The sequence below is a fragment of the Arvicanthis niloticus genome, chromosome 4 (genome assembly GCF_011762505.2).
Source record: "Arvicanthis niloticus isolate mArvNil1 chromosome 4, mArvNil1.pat.X, whole genome shotgun sequence".
NCBI classification, from domain to species: domain Eukaryota; kingdom Metazoa; phylum Chordata; class Mammalia; order Rodentia; family Muridae; genus Arvicanthis; species Arvicanthis niloticus.
Genome location: NC_047661.1, coordinates 130,678,001 through 130,692,434, shown reverse-complemented (window position 1 = coordinate 130,692,434; position 14,434 = coordinate 130,678,001).

Genomic DNA, 14,434 nt, shown 5'->3' with positions numbered 1-14,434 from the left:
ATGGCTCCTTGGTAACAAACTTAGAGTAATTTAAACCTGGTCTGCTTGTTCACCCACCATGTACATCAGACCTGGAGAAAATCTGTAATGACCATAATTATACCAATGAATTTTCAGTGACCTTGATTTACTTTGTCTTTCTTTATCTGTATCTGTACCAAGGCTGCTTGCTCCATTGTCCATGTTGATTGGAATAAAGGATAACAGGCTAACTTCTGAGAGATCTCTGCTTGAGACATATTCTTCTGGAGCTCAATTGAATATGTAAAAATTTTCCTCTGAGAATCCACTAAACCTGAGTTTTATGCTCTCTCTGATTTCTCAGACTAGAAGTCCCAAATGAATTTTGGAGAAGCTCCAGAACAAAGACCTAGTCCACATTCCACACACATTCCTGATCTGGACTTTATCCTATAATGGCTTGTATATAAAACTGAACTGTTTTAGTTTTCCTCTGTGACTATGTTGAGTTTTATAGTTTACACAGTGTGACAAATACCCATTCTAACTATTTTAAATATCAAGCTATTGCTGTGTTGACTAGTTACTTTGTTTCCTACTGATGCAATATTTTTGTTAATGGAGAAGATTTTGAAAAAAGAAATTGTGTCACTGACTACAGGAATTTTATGAACATGAAATACAATGACCTAAAATGCTACATATTTGAATGGGAATAAAGAAGAGGGTCAAGGGGCTGGAGAGAGGGCTCCACGGGTAAGAGCTAAGAGCGCTGAGTGCTCTTCCATACATCCCGAGTCCAATTCCCAGCAGCCACTTGGTGGTCCACAACTATCTATAATGGGATCTGATGCCCTCTTCTGGTATTTCTGAAGACAGTGACAGTGAACTCACATATATAAACTAAATACATCTTAAGAAAAAAGAAAAAGAAAGAAAATAGTCAAAATAAAGCTACAGCCACCCCCCCCCCCCAGTCTGTGTGAACTTAAATGTATCACAGATCAGACAGCCCATCACCATGATACCTGGGGGATGGAGACACAACACTTTAAATCTTCTCCAGAGGAAGTCAAAGCAGCATATAAAGAGAGAAATTGTGTTCAAAGTATAGTTTCTGGACTAAAAATTGAATTTATACAATTTCTTTAAGAGCAAGGTCATATAAATCAGATGGACACTGATGCAGACTTTGACTCCAAAATCAAATATGTTTCAAATATTAATTATCTGTCAGTGTTTGATAGACACAGGGATATTTCACCATTCTTCCACATTCTTGATAAGATGGAAAAATGCTCCAATGTGACTAAAAATACACAATAAAGTAAGGGGTGTCAACGAAGTAGTCAGCTGCAATCACTAGCAAAGACTGACTCATTTAGAAGATTCCATGGAACTGACCTAAAGGAAAGATAAAAATAGTTCTGATTTTGTCTTTGGGTGGGAAGATAAAGAGGGTAGCTTTGGGTCACCACAAACTCCATATTGAACTACGTAGAACTGAATGTAGGCAGGGCTAGAAAAAAATTCACAAAAACATAACAAGTATTGACTAGATTCTTGAATATTTACTCTGACCTGAAATTTAAATTTCAAAACTTTAATTTTTTTTTTTTTTGAGACAGGTTTTCTCTGTGTTGTCCTGGCTGTCCTGGAACTCACTTTGTAGACCAGGCTGGCCTCGAACTCAGAAATCCGCCTGCCTCTGCCTCCCAAGTGCTGGGATTAAAGGCATGCACCACCACTGCCTGGCAAAACTTTAATTTTCAAAGGTGTATTTTTATATTCTCATTTAAGAACAATGCCTATGGGCTAGAGAGATGGCTCAACGGTTAAGAGCACTGTCTGCTCTTCCAGACGTCTTGAGTTCAATTCCCAGCAACCACATGGTGGCTCACGGCCATCTGTAATGGGTTCTAATGCCCTCTTCTGGTGTGTCTGAGGACAGCTACACTGTACTCATACACATAAATAAATAGTTAAATCTTCAAAAAAAAATTTTAAAGAACAATGCCTAGGAAACGTTTTGTTTAAATGTAAACATCATCTCTTGTCTATAGAGGAATCTCTCATGCATATGGAGCTAAAGCTTATAGTGGAGATTTTCCTGTGCAGATGAACTTTTGATTCAGATATGGAACTGCAGAGCTACTCTTGTGTCCATCTGTGTTTGTGTAGTTAGCTTCACCACAAAAATATCTTGTGTCATGGCTCTTAGAAATAACATCTCAGTAATCAAAGTATTTACTTAAACTTGTATTTGATAGTGTATGTATCAAATATTAGCTACAATAATGAAATTGTCTTCAAAGTTTTTCAATGAATATAAATGAAATATATTTCTCCTAGCTAAGCAAGAGTTTCAGCAGGGAAAAGTATCTAAATCGACAACCATCTAGCTCTATCCCTAGCATCACGATGAACTCACTACCATCAACACGAGCATCACTGTGAGCTCACCTTGAGTTCACCACCGTCCACATGAGCATCACTGTGAGCTCACTACTGTCCATGTGAGCATCACTGTGAGCTCACTACAGCTCACGTATCTCCATGAGCTCACTACCATCCACATAAACATCACTGTTAGTTCACTTTGAGTTTATTACCATCCACATGAGCATCACTGTGAGCTCACTACAGTCCACATGAGACTTAAAGTCAAGAGACATAAACTCTGACTATACCAGCTGATATGTTGAGGTGATTTCATCAAAGTCATTCAATGATATTTTTAAAAATGAATGAAAAATTTTCTTCTAATTGTTTAAAACTATACTGTCTGCCAACTATGCTGTCTAGGAACTTCTAATGAGATTATTTAAAGCACATCTAAAAAAATAAAACACATACAAGACCCCTGTGGCCAAAATAGATCTCTCCTGAACAATATGGTTATTTCTAATAAAAATGTTCTCCCTTTCATGAAACATCTCAAAGATAATCCCAACAAATTTAAGTAAGAAAACACTTAATTATATATTTTTTCTTTGAAAATTACGATGCCTCTCTTTAAAACCACTCATCTTCCTCAGTGTGCCAGGAATTCACATGTAATTTACATGTTCCTCACATTCATCAAAAACTGGCTTCTGGCCTCCAGTCCTTCTCCCCCATAGCCATGGTCTTTTTGGCTCTTCTGGCATGTTTTGGCTTAATGGTTTCTCCTCTTAAAACTTATTACCCTTTAGGCTCATATTTCATACATCGCTGCCACTTTATGTATAATTCCTCTGTCATTTGGTATTTATGACTTTGCCTAACTTAGCCTCATCAATTTTTACTCTCAAGAATAAAAAAAAATCTAAGATGAAATTTAAATTGCTTTGGTCCCCTACGTTTTGTTTAATTTGTTTTACTGTGTAAGCAATAATGGAGACTTTAATGAACATGGTCTTAATAATTTCTCTGAATCCTCTGAAGTGATATAATGATCTAAATAGTGTCCAAGCTCTCAATTTATCATATGTTGGAAATTAAATAGGTTATCTTAAAGTTCTTTTTCCTCTAAGATTATTTAAAACTTCAGAAGCAACAAGACATATTTCTGTGATTCTGCTTCTATTACCATCCCAGCTTAACTCCTTCCCCCTTTTAAAATGCACAGAATGCACGCTTTTCTCACCAGCCATCACTAACTATTATAGAGAAAGTTAGATGCTCAAACCACATTACGTTCTGCTCAAGTTCTGCCGGCATGACTGTGCCTTACATCTCTTATGGGCAAACTGTACAAAGCACGTTCTTTGAAACTTTGCTTTGTTTATTCCTAATTCAGTTCACTGTAAGTACAAAGACTCTAACCTTGATGTGCAATGTTAGGACCTGAGGGTGCTAGTGACGCAGAACAACAGATAAAGGTGCTTGCTATACAAACCTGACAACCCGAGTGTGACCCTCACAACCCACAAAATCTGAATTTAAAAAAAAAAAAGCCAGTTGCTGGCCCTTCCCATCACTGGATACAGTGAGATAGGGAGAGCTGGCCCCACCCAGACAGCACAATAAAGCTGGCCCTGGCAGCAAGGGTGGGGGGGAGCTGACCTTGCAATTCCTCTGCTGTGGGGTGGCACACATGGCGCACCCATCACACATGCCTCTGACAGTTAGGAAACCTGCTCATAGGGTCATGAGATCAGGAGACCTAGCCCTGCCCCTCACTAACTCCACTCAGGAGAGTGGGTCCTGGACCTCACCTGGACAGCATAGCAGAGGTGACCTTTGTCAAGGGGGAGCAAGTAAGCCTGTCCTAAGGACAAAGTGAGGGAGAGCTGGCCCCACTACTCATCTGGCATGAGGTAGCATGGGTACAGGGGTGACTTTTGCCCCCTTCACCATCTCCAATAGCTGACCCTGAGGTCATGAGAGCAGCAGAGCTAGCTCTTCCCCCTCACTGGCTGTAGAACTCAAAAGAGGGGGCACTGCTCTTTGCCTGGCAACACAGTGGAACTGGGTCTGATGGCAAAGGCTCAGATGAACCAGTCCTGAGGGTGTGAGAGTGGGAGAGCTGGCCCCCCAGCCCCTCACAGAGTGAAAGACTTGGAGTGGGCCCCAAACCTTGAAATGAATCAAAATAAACAATGCAAAGTTTCAAAGAATGAAGGGACTGGGAGATGAACAGGATTCAGGTATGTGGTATGGAACTCACAAAGAATTAATAAGAAAGTTTAAAAGAAAGAAAGAAAGAAAGGAAGGAAGGAAGGAAGGAAGGAAGGAAGGAGGAGAGAGAAGGAGAGAGAGAGAGAGAGAGAGAGAGAGAGAGAGAGAGAGAGAGAGAGAGAGAGAGAGAGAGAGAGCCAGTTGTAAAGCTGACAGTCCAGTTAGTTTGGAGCTCTGATCAATCAGCAAGAATAGACTATGAGCTAGCCTGGACACACAGTGCGGCAGCAATCCTGACTCAAGGCAGTTGTAGGTCCCTTGTTCTGGAGGGTGTCCCACGATGGATGATCTCTCAGCTGGGGACAAGGTGAGAGCAGGGAGGGTTGGCTACTGTCTCTGCGCTGCCTCTGGCCTGCGTCTCCACTGTCTGTAGGTCTCCGGCCTGGCCTGATGCAGGAGGGAGGCTGGGGACAAAGGACACAGAGTGGGAGCAGGAGGGGAGATTGCCTGCCCCCATGCTGCCTCTGCTCGCTTGCTGCTGCTGTCACTGACCGTCTCTCCCAGGTGCTGCACCTGTCTCTCTGGGCTGAGCCGGTCTAGGACTGGGCTGGGCCTATAAGAAGCTGGCTAGCTGGCAAGGAGATAGCTGGCAAGGAGGTCCCAGGCAGGTTCTGGGAGAGCATATCTCTCCCCAAGTGTTACAGCTCTTGTGACAGAAACTCTCAGACACCAGGATGATTCTTGAGCGCCCTTTACTTCCCCTCAATAGAGCCCTTATATACAGTTTCAGGGTGAGTTAGGGTCTGGCAGCAGATAATGCCTATTGGCTTGGTCTGAGACCTTGGAGATTCCTCATCTGCATGTGGGAGAGCCTGAGGGACTGTTCCTCATGACTGATGGTAATAAACCTCTCTGTGGGAGGGGTTGTTGGAGGGCTGAAGCTAAATGAAAAGAACCAGGGCCTGGGAGCAGAGCTGAACTCCTGCAGTCCAGTAAGGTTCCAGGGTTCCAAGCTCATGCTCGACCAAGCACCTAGCTGCTTCTCACAGCCCACCGCCCCACAGGCAGTGGGAGATGAAAACTAACTCTTGACAATTGTTCTCTGACTTCTATGCCCACGACATGGCATGCACAGACAGGTGCATAGTCACACGCACACACACATATATGAACACAAGAAATAGGTGATAAATAGATAGGTGACAGACACTTAAAATTTCAAGTTACATAAAGGGCCTGTGACAAGCCTTCACTACTACAGATAGTAGGCTAACTATCTGTGTGTGATTCGCAGGCACCGCATAGTGAAGGAGAGAACCAACTCCCAAAAGTCATTGTCTTAGAGTTTTATTGTTGTGAAGAAACACTAGGACAAAGGCAACTCTTAAAAGAGAAACAAACAAAATACCAAAAAAACAAGCCACCACCACCACCAACTACTACAGAAACATTTAGCTGGGCTTTGTTTACAGTTTCAGATGTTTAGTTCACTATCATCATGGTGAGAATCATGGCAGCATCCAGGCAGACATGGTGCTGGAGAAGGAGCCAAGAGTTCTACATCTTGATCTGCAGGGAACAGAAAGGGACTATGTGCCACACTGGGCATAGCTTGAGCATAGGAGTTCTTAAAGCCTGTCCTCACAATGACATACTTCCTCCAATAAGGCCACAACTCCTAATACTGCCCCTTCCTATGGGCCAAATATCCAAACCCATGAGTCTATGGACACTATACCTATTCAAACCACAACCTTCCACTCCCTGGCTCCCATAGGCTTGTAACCACAACATAATGCAAAATGTAGTTAGTCCAACCTCAAAAGTCCCCATATTCTATTCTATTCTCAACAAATTTTAGAAGTCACAGTTCAAAGTCTCTTCTGAGATTCAAACAATCTGTTAACTGCAATTCCCTATAAAATCAATATAAAAATATATCACATACTTACAGCACATAATGGAATAGGATATGCATTACTGTTCCAAAAGGGAGCATAGTGAGGAAATCCTGGACCAAGGCAAAAATGAAAACCAATTGGGCAAACTCTAAACACCACATCATATGTCTGATGTCAAAATGTTTGGTGGATCTTCAACTCCTTTCAGTTTTGTAGATTGACCTTGAACTCAGAGAACTGTATGTCTTAGTCTCCTGAGTGCTAGGATTAAAGGCCTGTACCACCACACTTTCCCTAAACTTTTCTTTAATTCCTTTTCACAAGATGGAAAAGATGGGTTGGATCTTGCCCTGAAATTACCACCCCCTAAATTATATTTAATATCTTTAATCTGTTTATCTTCTTGAACTCAAGTTTTAGGTCCAATCTACATGCCTGGTGCCCCTTCAATCTTTGAACCATACATTTTATATTTTATCCTGTTTAGCTTCCTCCATTTTATCAAAATGATCTTCATAAGAGTGATCCACATGACAGAGTCTATGCTACGCTGTTTTGTTATTTCTTTTGCCAATGCAACTAATCTAAATCTCTTCACCTTAGCCTCAGGCAGACTCGTTAGACAAGGACAAACCCACCCATATTCTTTACCAGAATATCACAAGAACTATCTCTAGATAACATACTAAATTCTTCTCCCATCAAGCCTCTTGATCGAGGCCGCACAGTCCAATCACTCTGAGTACTGTGCTCCATGTTCTTGCTAGGATGGTCCATTACTCCCTGTTTAAAACATCCTACTGTTTGCCAAAGTTCCAAAATCCATATTTCTCCAAATCCACATTGTCAGGACTATAACTGCAATACCTGACTCCTGGCACTAAAGTCTGTCTTAGTTGGAGAAGGAACTGAGAGTCTTACATACTGATCCACAAGCAACAGAAAGGGCATAGTTTTAGCATAGATGACCTTAATGCTCATGCCCACAATGACAGACTGCCTCCAACAAAGCCACACCTCCTAATAGTGCCACCCCCTATGGGTCAAGCATTCAAACACATATGTCTAGAGGGGCCATTCCCATTTAAACCACCACAGTCATCCTTTGAACCCTGCATGCATGCTGTAGTACTCACACACCATAGTACATACATGCCCACACACACAGAGACATAAAAACACAAGAACATACCCACACACAATCAAATTACATTTTAAAAACTCAGGAGGTTGGAAAGGTGGCTCAGTGGTTTTGAGCATACTGCTTTTGGAGAGGAACCAAATTCTTTTACAACTGCCTAGAACTCCAGCTTCAGGGGACTTGACACATCTTTGGGGTTCTGCTGTACCTGCTCCCTGTAAGTGCACGTGCCTGCACAGCAACACACATGTACACCTAACTGTATTTTTAAAAAATCATTTAAAAGTATGTTGAAATTAATCATTAAGTTTGGGTAGCGCACCTTTTAAACAGTCCCTGAAAGCTATCTAATGGAAATAGTTATTGGAAGCTAAGTGCGGTGGCACCCATCTGTAATTCCAGCACAGGGAGGTGGAAGCTGTAGGATCACGAGTTCAAGGCCAGCCTTGGCTACATTATGCTTTCAAGCCAATTTGGGACACCAGAGACCTTGTCTAAAGAATAAAAAGAAAACAAATTCCTAAACGTTTTCCTTATTGAAGTTACAGAGACCTGCCACCATGTACTGTCTCAGGAGGATTAACTGCAGTAACCAGTTCAGACACTCCAGAAGAAACACTTTCTATGTGTAGTTTAAAGAGAAGTATGTTCCTGAAGGATACACACTTAAGTGTTCTGTTTGTCCAACAGATATTTCAAGAATCATGACCAATCAATCAGTTTCAGAGAGATAATTTCTTCTATGGATTCATATGTAAAATAGCAGAATAAGGAGAGTGAACTAAGGTAACTACTTATGTAGTCAGGCCTAGGCCTATGTTTAGGAAACTCTGCCTGTCAGTCAGAAAATGTTATACCACAGTAAGCCAGACTTGGAACCGAGTTGGCCTGTTCTACCGGCACTGAGTAATGCATGCAGGGTGTGTCTTTTCATCTCTTGCTCTGGCCCTCAGGAAGGCCGACATTAAATGTTAAGCTTGGTGCTATGGGGACGAGGGAGACACTAAGGCATAGCAGGAGAGATAAGTCATGAGGACCACAGAATGTGACCAGGAAGCCCAGGAGTGGCGAAATATGTTCTGCATCCTGAAATAGCAGCATGACTTTCCTCAGTAACAAATATAGTGGAGAAGGTCACTCTTGGGATTCCAGACAGAGTATTTCACACAGACTCTCTCACTCGGTGCTAACTTAAGTCTTTTCTTTAAAAGAAAGAAAATGAAAAGAAAGGTCCTACAGGTTATAATAATTATGGATTGTCGTTGATAATGTGTATTAGAGGAGTAATCTTATAACTAAAACTCATGCAAATTTTTCAGAAATTCTGTTTGAGCATGTAAATATTTGCTATATCATGTATTGCAACCATTTGGCTTTATAGGTGAGAGTCACAGGAAGTTCTGTGGCCATTCTCCTGTTGTCTCCCTGAACCAAATGGAGTCACCTGCTAATGAGGTCATGATTAAACTGCACCATACCAGCCTGGTAAATCTAATTTCTTATTGTTTCATTTTACTCAGGATTTCGGGGAACAAATATGTAGTATTTCCGCTGTTAGCTCCTGAGCCTAGCTGTACAAGTGGTGTATAAAATGGAAACAGTACAATAAGCTGAAGGCAACCCTGCCTTCTGGAGGAGCAGCCTGCTCTAGGGCTACTGAGCTTCTGGGCAAATTGAAAGGCTGGTGTCATTTCTACCCACTGATGTGCTCCCTGTAAATTGACTGGAGGAAGCAAATGCAAATGTCCTGGTAGTCATGGCTACCAGCTTTCCATGCTGGAGATTACCATGAAATGGGACACAATAGTGGTGGGTCAGATTACTGAGACTGCCTCTGCTTGAGGGCACTGAGTAGACCACCTCTGGGAAAGCAGACAGCACAGCAAACTCAGGAATACACAGGAAACCACAGACTCGCCACTTTCATGATGCTCATCTATCTCAGGGCTGGGAAGATGTGAAAAAGTAAGTATGGGATCCCCACAATCTCAGAACTGCCACAACTGACTACCTGATCTTTTGAAGATAAAGGACACTTCAGCAGATCCAGCATCTTATGATTCTCCCTAACACTGGTGTCTCCTGTTTGAAAGAACAAGGGAAACACTATTAAGTCAGACCCCTGCAAGCCTTCCAAAACGTTCATCTAAATGATGTATGTGGTCGTTAGCTACATGTCCTCAGACTCCCCAGCAACCACGCTATGCAGAGAATCTTTTTGAGCCTTGAAATAATTTGTTGTTCCTGAATGTGATTAGTTTTCTTTGCACTTTGAGGCACAGCCTTGGATGGGTAATTGGTAACTGAAAAGAGGAACTCAATATAAGTAGAATTAATTTACTTTGTTTTTATCTTTTGTTTGTTTGTTCTAAGAGAAGAACTTTAGGCATGGAAATAACTGCCTAGAACAATATTAGTCATTTATTGTATTGTCTTGTAGTTATTGTATTGTATTGTAGTATTATTTCCTTAGCAAGCCAGCTTTTAGGAAGGCAGAAGGAAGACGTAAGCAGGGAGAGTTGTGAAGTTCATATTATTGTAAAATAGCAGTGCCTGGAGAGCCTTTCCCTTGTTGGAGCCAGGCTTCAGAACCTGTGCCTTCTCCTCTCTAGTCCTGTGCCCCTATTGTAGGATGATTATGTGCTGCATCTGCCTGGTGTTGTGGGCCATCACAGCTCTTTGGAGGAACATGGGCACAGTGTGTGTTCACTAAGTACATGTCCCAATCAACTGATAGCTAAAGAAGTATTACCCCTGGCACAAATAGGACCCTTGCATAGCTGAATTTAAATTCTTCATAAACTTTGCTTCATGTTCAGCCACCAAGAAACACGGTGTTCTTCTTGCCTTTTGTTAATGTGCTTCCCCAGTTATGGAAGGACGATGGCTATGTAGAGATACGGCACCAACGGCTCCTCACACTGGTGCTTAGCACAGGGATTCCCAGGTCCTGTTTATTTTGAAGGTTAATCTATCACCCTGACAAATGCTTACACATGAAGGCAACTGGAGGTGCAGATACTCTAGAGAAAGGATAGCACTAATGAATAAGAGCCATATAGATTATACTTGTTTGTTTAGTTTATAATGAAATAAGTCAAACTGTGTAAACTAGAATGAGTTTGGGTCTCTTAGGCAATGATCAATTTATGGAACTCACTATGTAGACCAGGTTGACCTTGAACTAACAGAGATGTGCCCGCCTCTGCCTCTGCCTCCTGAGTGCTTGGATTAGAGGTGTGGGCCATATCTAGTATCAATTTCACTTTCAAGTGACTGTGCTACAATCAAGACTGATTCTTAATGCTTGCCAGCTGGACAGCTCTATGCTTATACAAAAGGAAGAGAAAGAAAACTCACTATAAACTATTAGAAGTTCTTGTTTCTTATCTTTGAGCCAACTGTTGTCTTACCTGCAACCAAATGAACACATCAAACACCTGGGCCCCTCTGACACTGAAAATAGATTAATAAGCAATCACACAAGAAAGAACGATCTAGGTTTTTAACTCTAAATTAACTCATATTTTAAATGTGATGGGGGGGGGGAATGTTCCAGTTACACCAGATTTGTTTCATAGAATACATGTTTTTATAATTTCTCTATTGAAACGATAAAGGTAAAAGAAGTGCCAAGGTTAATATTTGTCATTTCATCTTGAAAGCATCCTTTTAAATATGTATGAAGAAAGCAGTATAAAATATAAATAGCAGATGCATAAGAGGAGATCAGGATAAATAAATCATATGAACTCAAAATGAAGGAATTGGGGAAGAATGTAAATTGGCTCATAGGGGTGTTAGTGCGGCTCCATTTCGGTACAGATAAATAAGGTGGGAGGCGGGGCATTGGTGCCAGTAGCACATGAAGTTTAGTCAAAAGGGGAGAGTTGAGAAAATAAGATGCTAACTAAACCCATGTGGAATTATTTTACGGTAAAAGAGCAAGTGAGTGTGAGAGGAAATGCTAGTAATCATACATTGCCTCGAGTTTCCTTGTGTTCAGAACTGTCTGTTGCGACTTAAATGATCACATTAGCAAAGTATGTCTTTATGTCTTCCTAGTTAATTATATAATGTGGTGTGTGTGTATGGGTTTGTTTGTGTGTGTGTGTTTGTGTGTATGTATATTCGTGTGTTTGTGTGTATGTATGTATGTATATGGGTGTATTTGTGTGTATGTGTGTATGTATATAGGTGTGTTTGTGTGTCTATGCATATTTGTTTGACTGTGTGTATGTATGTATATACAAATGTATGTGTGTGTGTGTGTGTGTGTGTGTGTGTGTGTGCTTCTCTGTCTGTGCAAAGGCATATCTGTGGGGATATCAAAGGACAATTCGTGTGAGCTGATTCTGGTTCCTGCCTCCCACCATGTTGTTTCAGCAGGTGCACACAGGTCCTCAGGTTTGACAGCACCTTAACCTGTTGTGCTGTCTCACCTTCCCAGAAAGTCTAATTTTGAAAGCCATATTTATTTGTATTATTTTCCTTAATTATTAAGGTTGATAAATGTTTTTGTTAGAGTGGTTTTGTTCTAAGAAAACTTGAGTCATTACATAAGTTTGTATTTACTCTTTCCCACCATGAGTTTCCTCATCTTGAATTCCTGTCTTTCTAGCTCATTTTTTATCACTAACAGACCCTTAATCACCGAGTGTTTGTATGTTATGATTACCCAAAGCCCGTACTTAGCATGGTTGCTTCATTCAGAGTTCAAAGGGTGTTGTGACAGCGTGGTGGTGTGTGCTTCTCCACCATTAGTGTCATTAAGGTTCTATCCCTCTCTCAAGCTCTCAGTTGTTCCAAGCTCCCCTCTCTCACTCTATCCTTCCTCTTCTTAGCAAAAAACTTGTTTATGTACAAACTTGCCTTTTCTAGAGTGTCACAGAGTCTGACTGGTGAACTGTGTAGCTGAACTCTTTCACTTAATGAAATTAAGTGAAATATAATTTTCCCCTAAAAATTGGACATGATCTGCCAACCCTAATCATGAAACTACCTGGACTTGACATCTGCCTGCAAAGGCAGGTTCAGCTTTCTCAATTGGAGTTTCACTGGGTGCAAAAAGCACACTTCAGGGCAGGCCCCATGCCAGTCAGTAGACAGCCAACACAAAATGAACTCAATGGTATTTTTGCAAGCCTTTATCTCATAGTTCCTTTTTAAAGTATGTTCTGTCTTTTTTTCCTTTTTTAAAAATTCTATATTTCACTTACTTACATTTCAAATGTTATCCCCTTTCCCAGTTTCCCCTCTGCAAATCCCCTATCCCATCCTCCCGCTCCCTAGCTCACCAACCCACTCCCACCTCACCACCCTGGCATTCCCCTACACTGGGACATCATCAAGCCTTTACAGGACCAAGGGCTTTTCCTACAATTGATGTCCAATGAGGCCATCCTCTGCTACATATGCAGCCAGAACCATGGGTCCCTCCATGTGAAATCTTTGGTTGGTGCTTTAGTCCCTGAGAGCTCTGAGGGATCTGGTTGGTTGATATTATTGTTCTTCCTATGAGTTGCAAACCTTTTCAGCTCCTTCAGTCCTTTTGGGGACCCCATGCTCAGTCCAATGGTTGGCCTCGAGCATCCTCTTCTGTATTTGTCAGGCTCTGGCAGAGACTGTCAGAAGATAGCTATATCAGACTCCTCTCAGCAAGCACTTCTTGGCATCCACAAAAGTGTCTGGGTTTGGGGTCTGTATGTGTGATGGATCCTCAGGTGGGGCAGTCTCTGGAAGGCCTTTCCTTCTTTCTCTGCTCCATACTTTATCTCTGTATTTCCCCCCTTGAGTATTTTATTCCCCCCTTCTAAGAAGGACCGAAGCACCCACACTTTGGTCTTCCTTCTTCATGAGTTTCATGTGGTCTGTGAATTGTATCTTGGTTATGGTGAGATTTTGGGTTAATATCCACTTATCAGTGAGTGAATATCATGTGTGTTCTTTTGTGATTGGGCTACCTCACTCAGGATACTTTTTAGTTCTATCCATTTGCCTGTGTATTTCATGAATTCATTGTTTTTAATAGCTGAGTAATACTCCATTTTGTAAATGTACCACTCTTTTTGTATCCGTTTCTCTGTTGAAGGACATCTGGGTTGTTTCTAGCTTCTGGCTATTATAAATAAGGCTGCTATAAACATAGTAGATTGTTATATGTTGGAGCATCTTTTGGGTATATGCCCAGGAGTGCTACAGCTGGGTCCTCAGGTAGTTCTTTGTCCAATTTTCTGAGGAACCACCAGACTGATTTTCAGAGTGGTTGTACCAGCTTGCAATTGCATCAACAGTGGAGGACTGTTCCTCTTTCTCCACATCCTCACCAGCATCTGCTGTCACCTGAGTTTTTGATTTTAGCCATTCTGACTTGTGTGAGGTGGAATCTCAGGGTTGTTTTGATTTGCAGTTTCCTAATTACTAAGAATGTTGAACATTTCTTTAGGTGCTTCTCAGTCAATATGTAATCCTCAGTTGAGAATCCTCTGTTTAGCTCTGTACCCCATTTTTAATAGAGTTATTTGGCTCTCTGGAGTATAACTCCTTGAGTTCTTTATATATATTGCATATTAGCCCTCTATTGGATATAGGATTGATAAAGATATTTTTCAAATCTGTTTGTTGCTGTTTTCTCCTATTGACAGTATCCTTTGTCTTACAGCAGCTTTGCAATTCTATGAGGTCCCATTTGTCTATTATTAATCTTAGAGCATAAACCATTGGTGTTCTGTTCAGGAAATTTTCCCCTGTGCCCATGTGTTCAAGGGTCTTCCCCACTTTCTCTTCTGTTAATTTCAGTGCATCTGGTTTTATGTGGAGGTCCTTGATC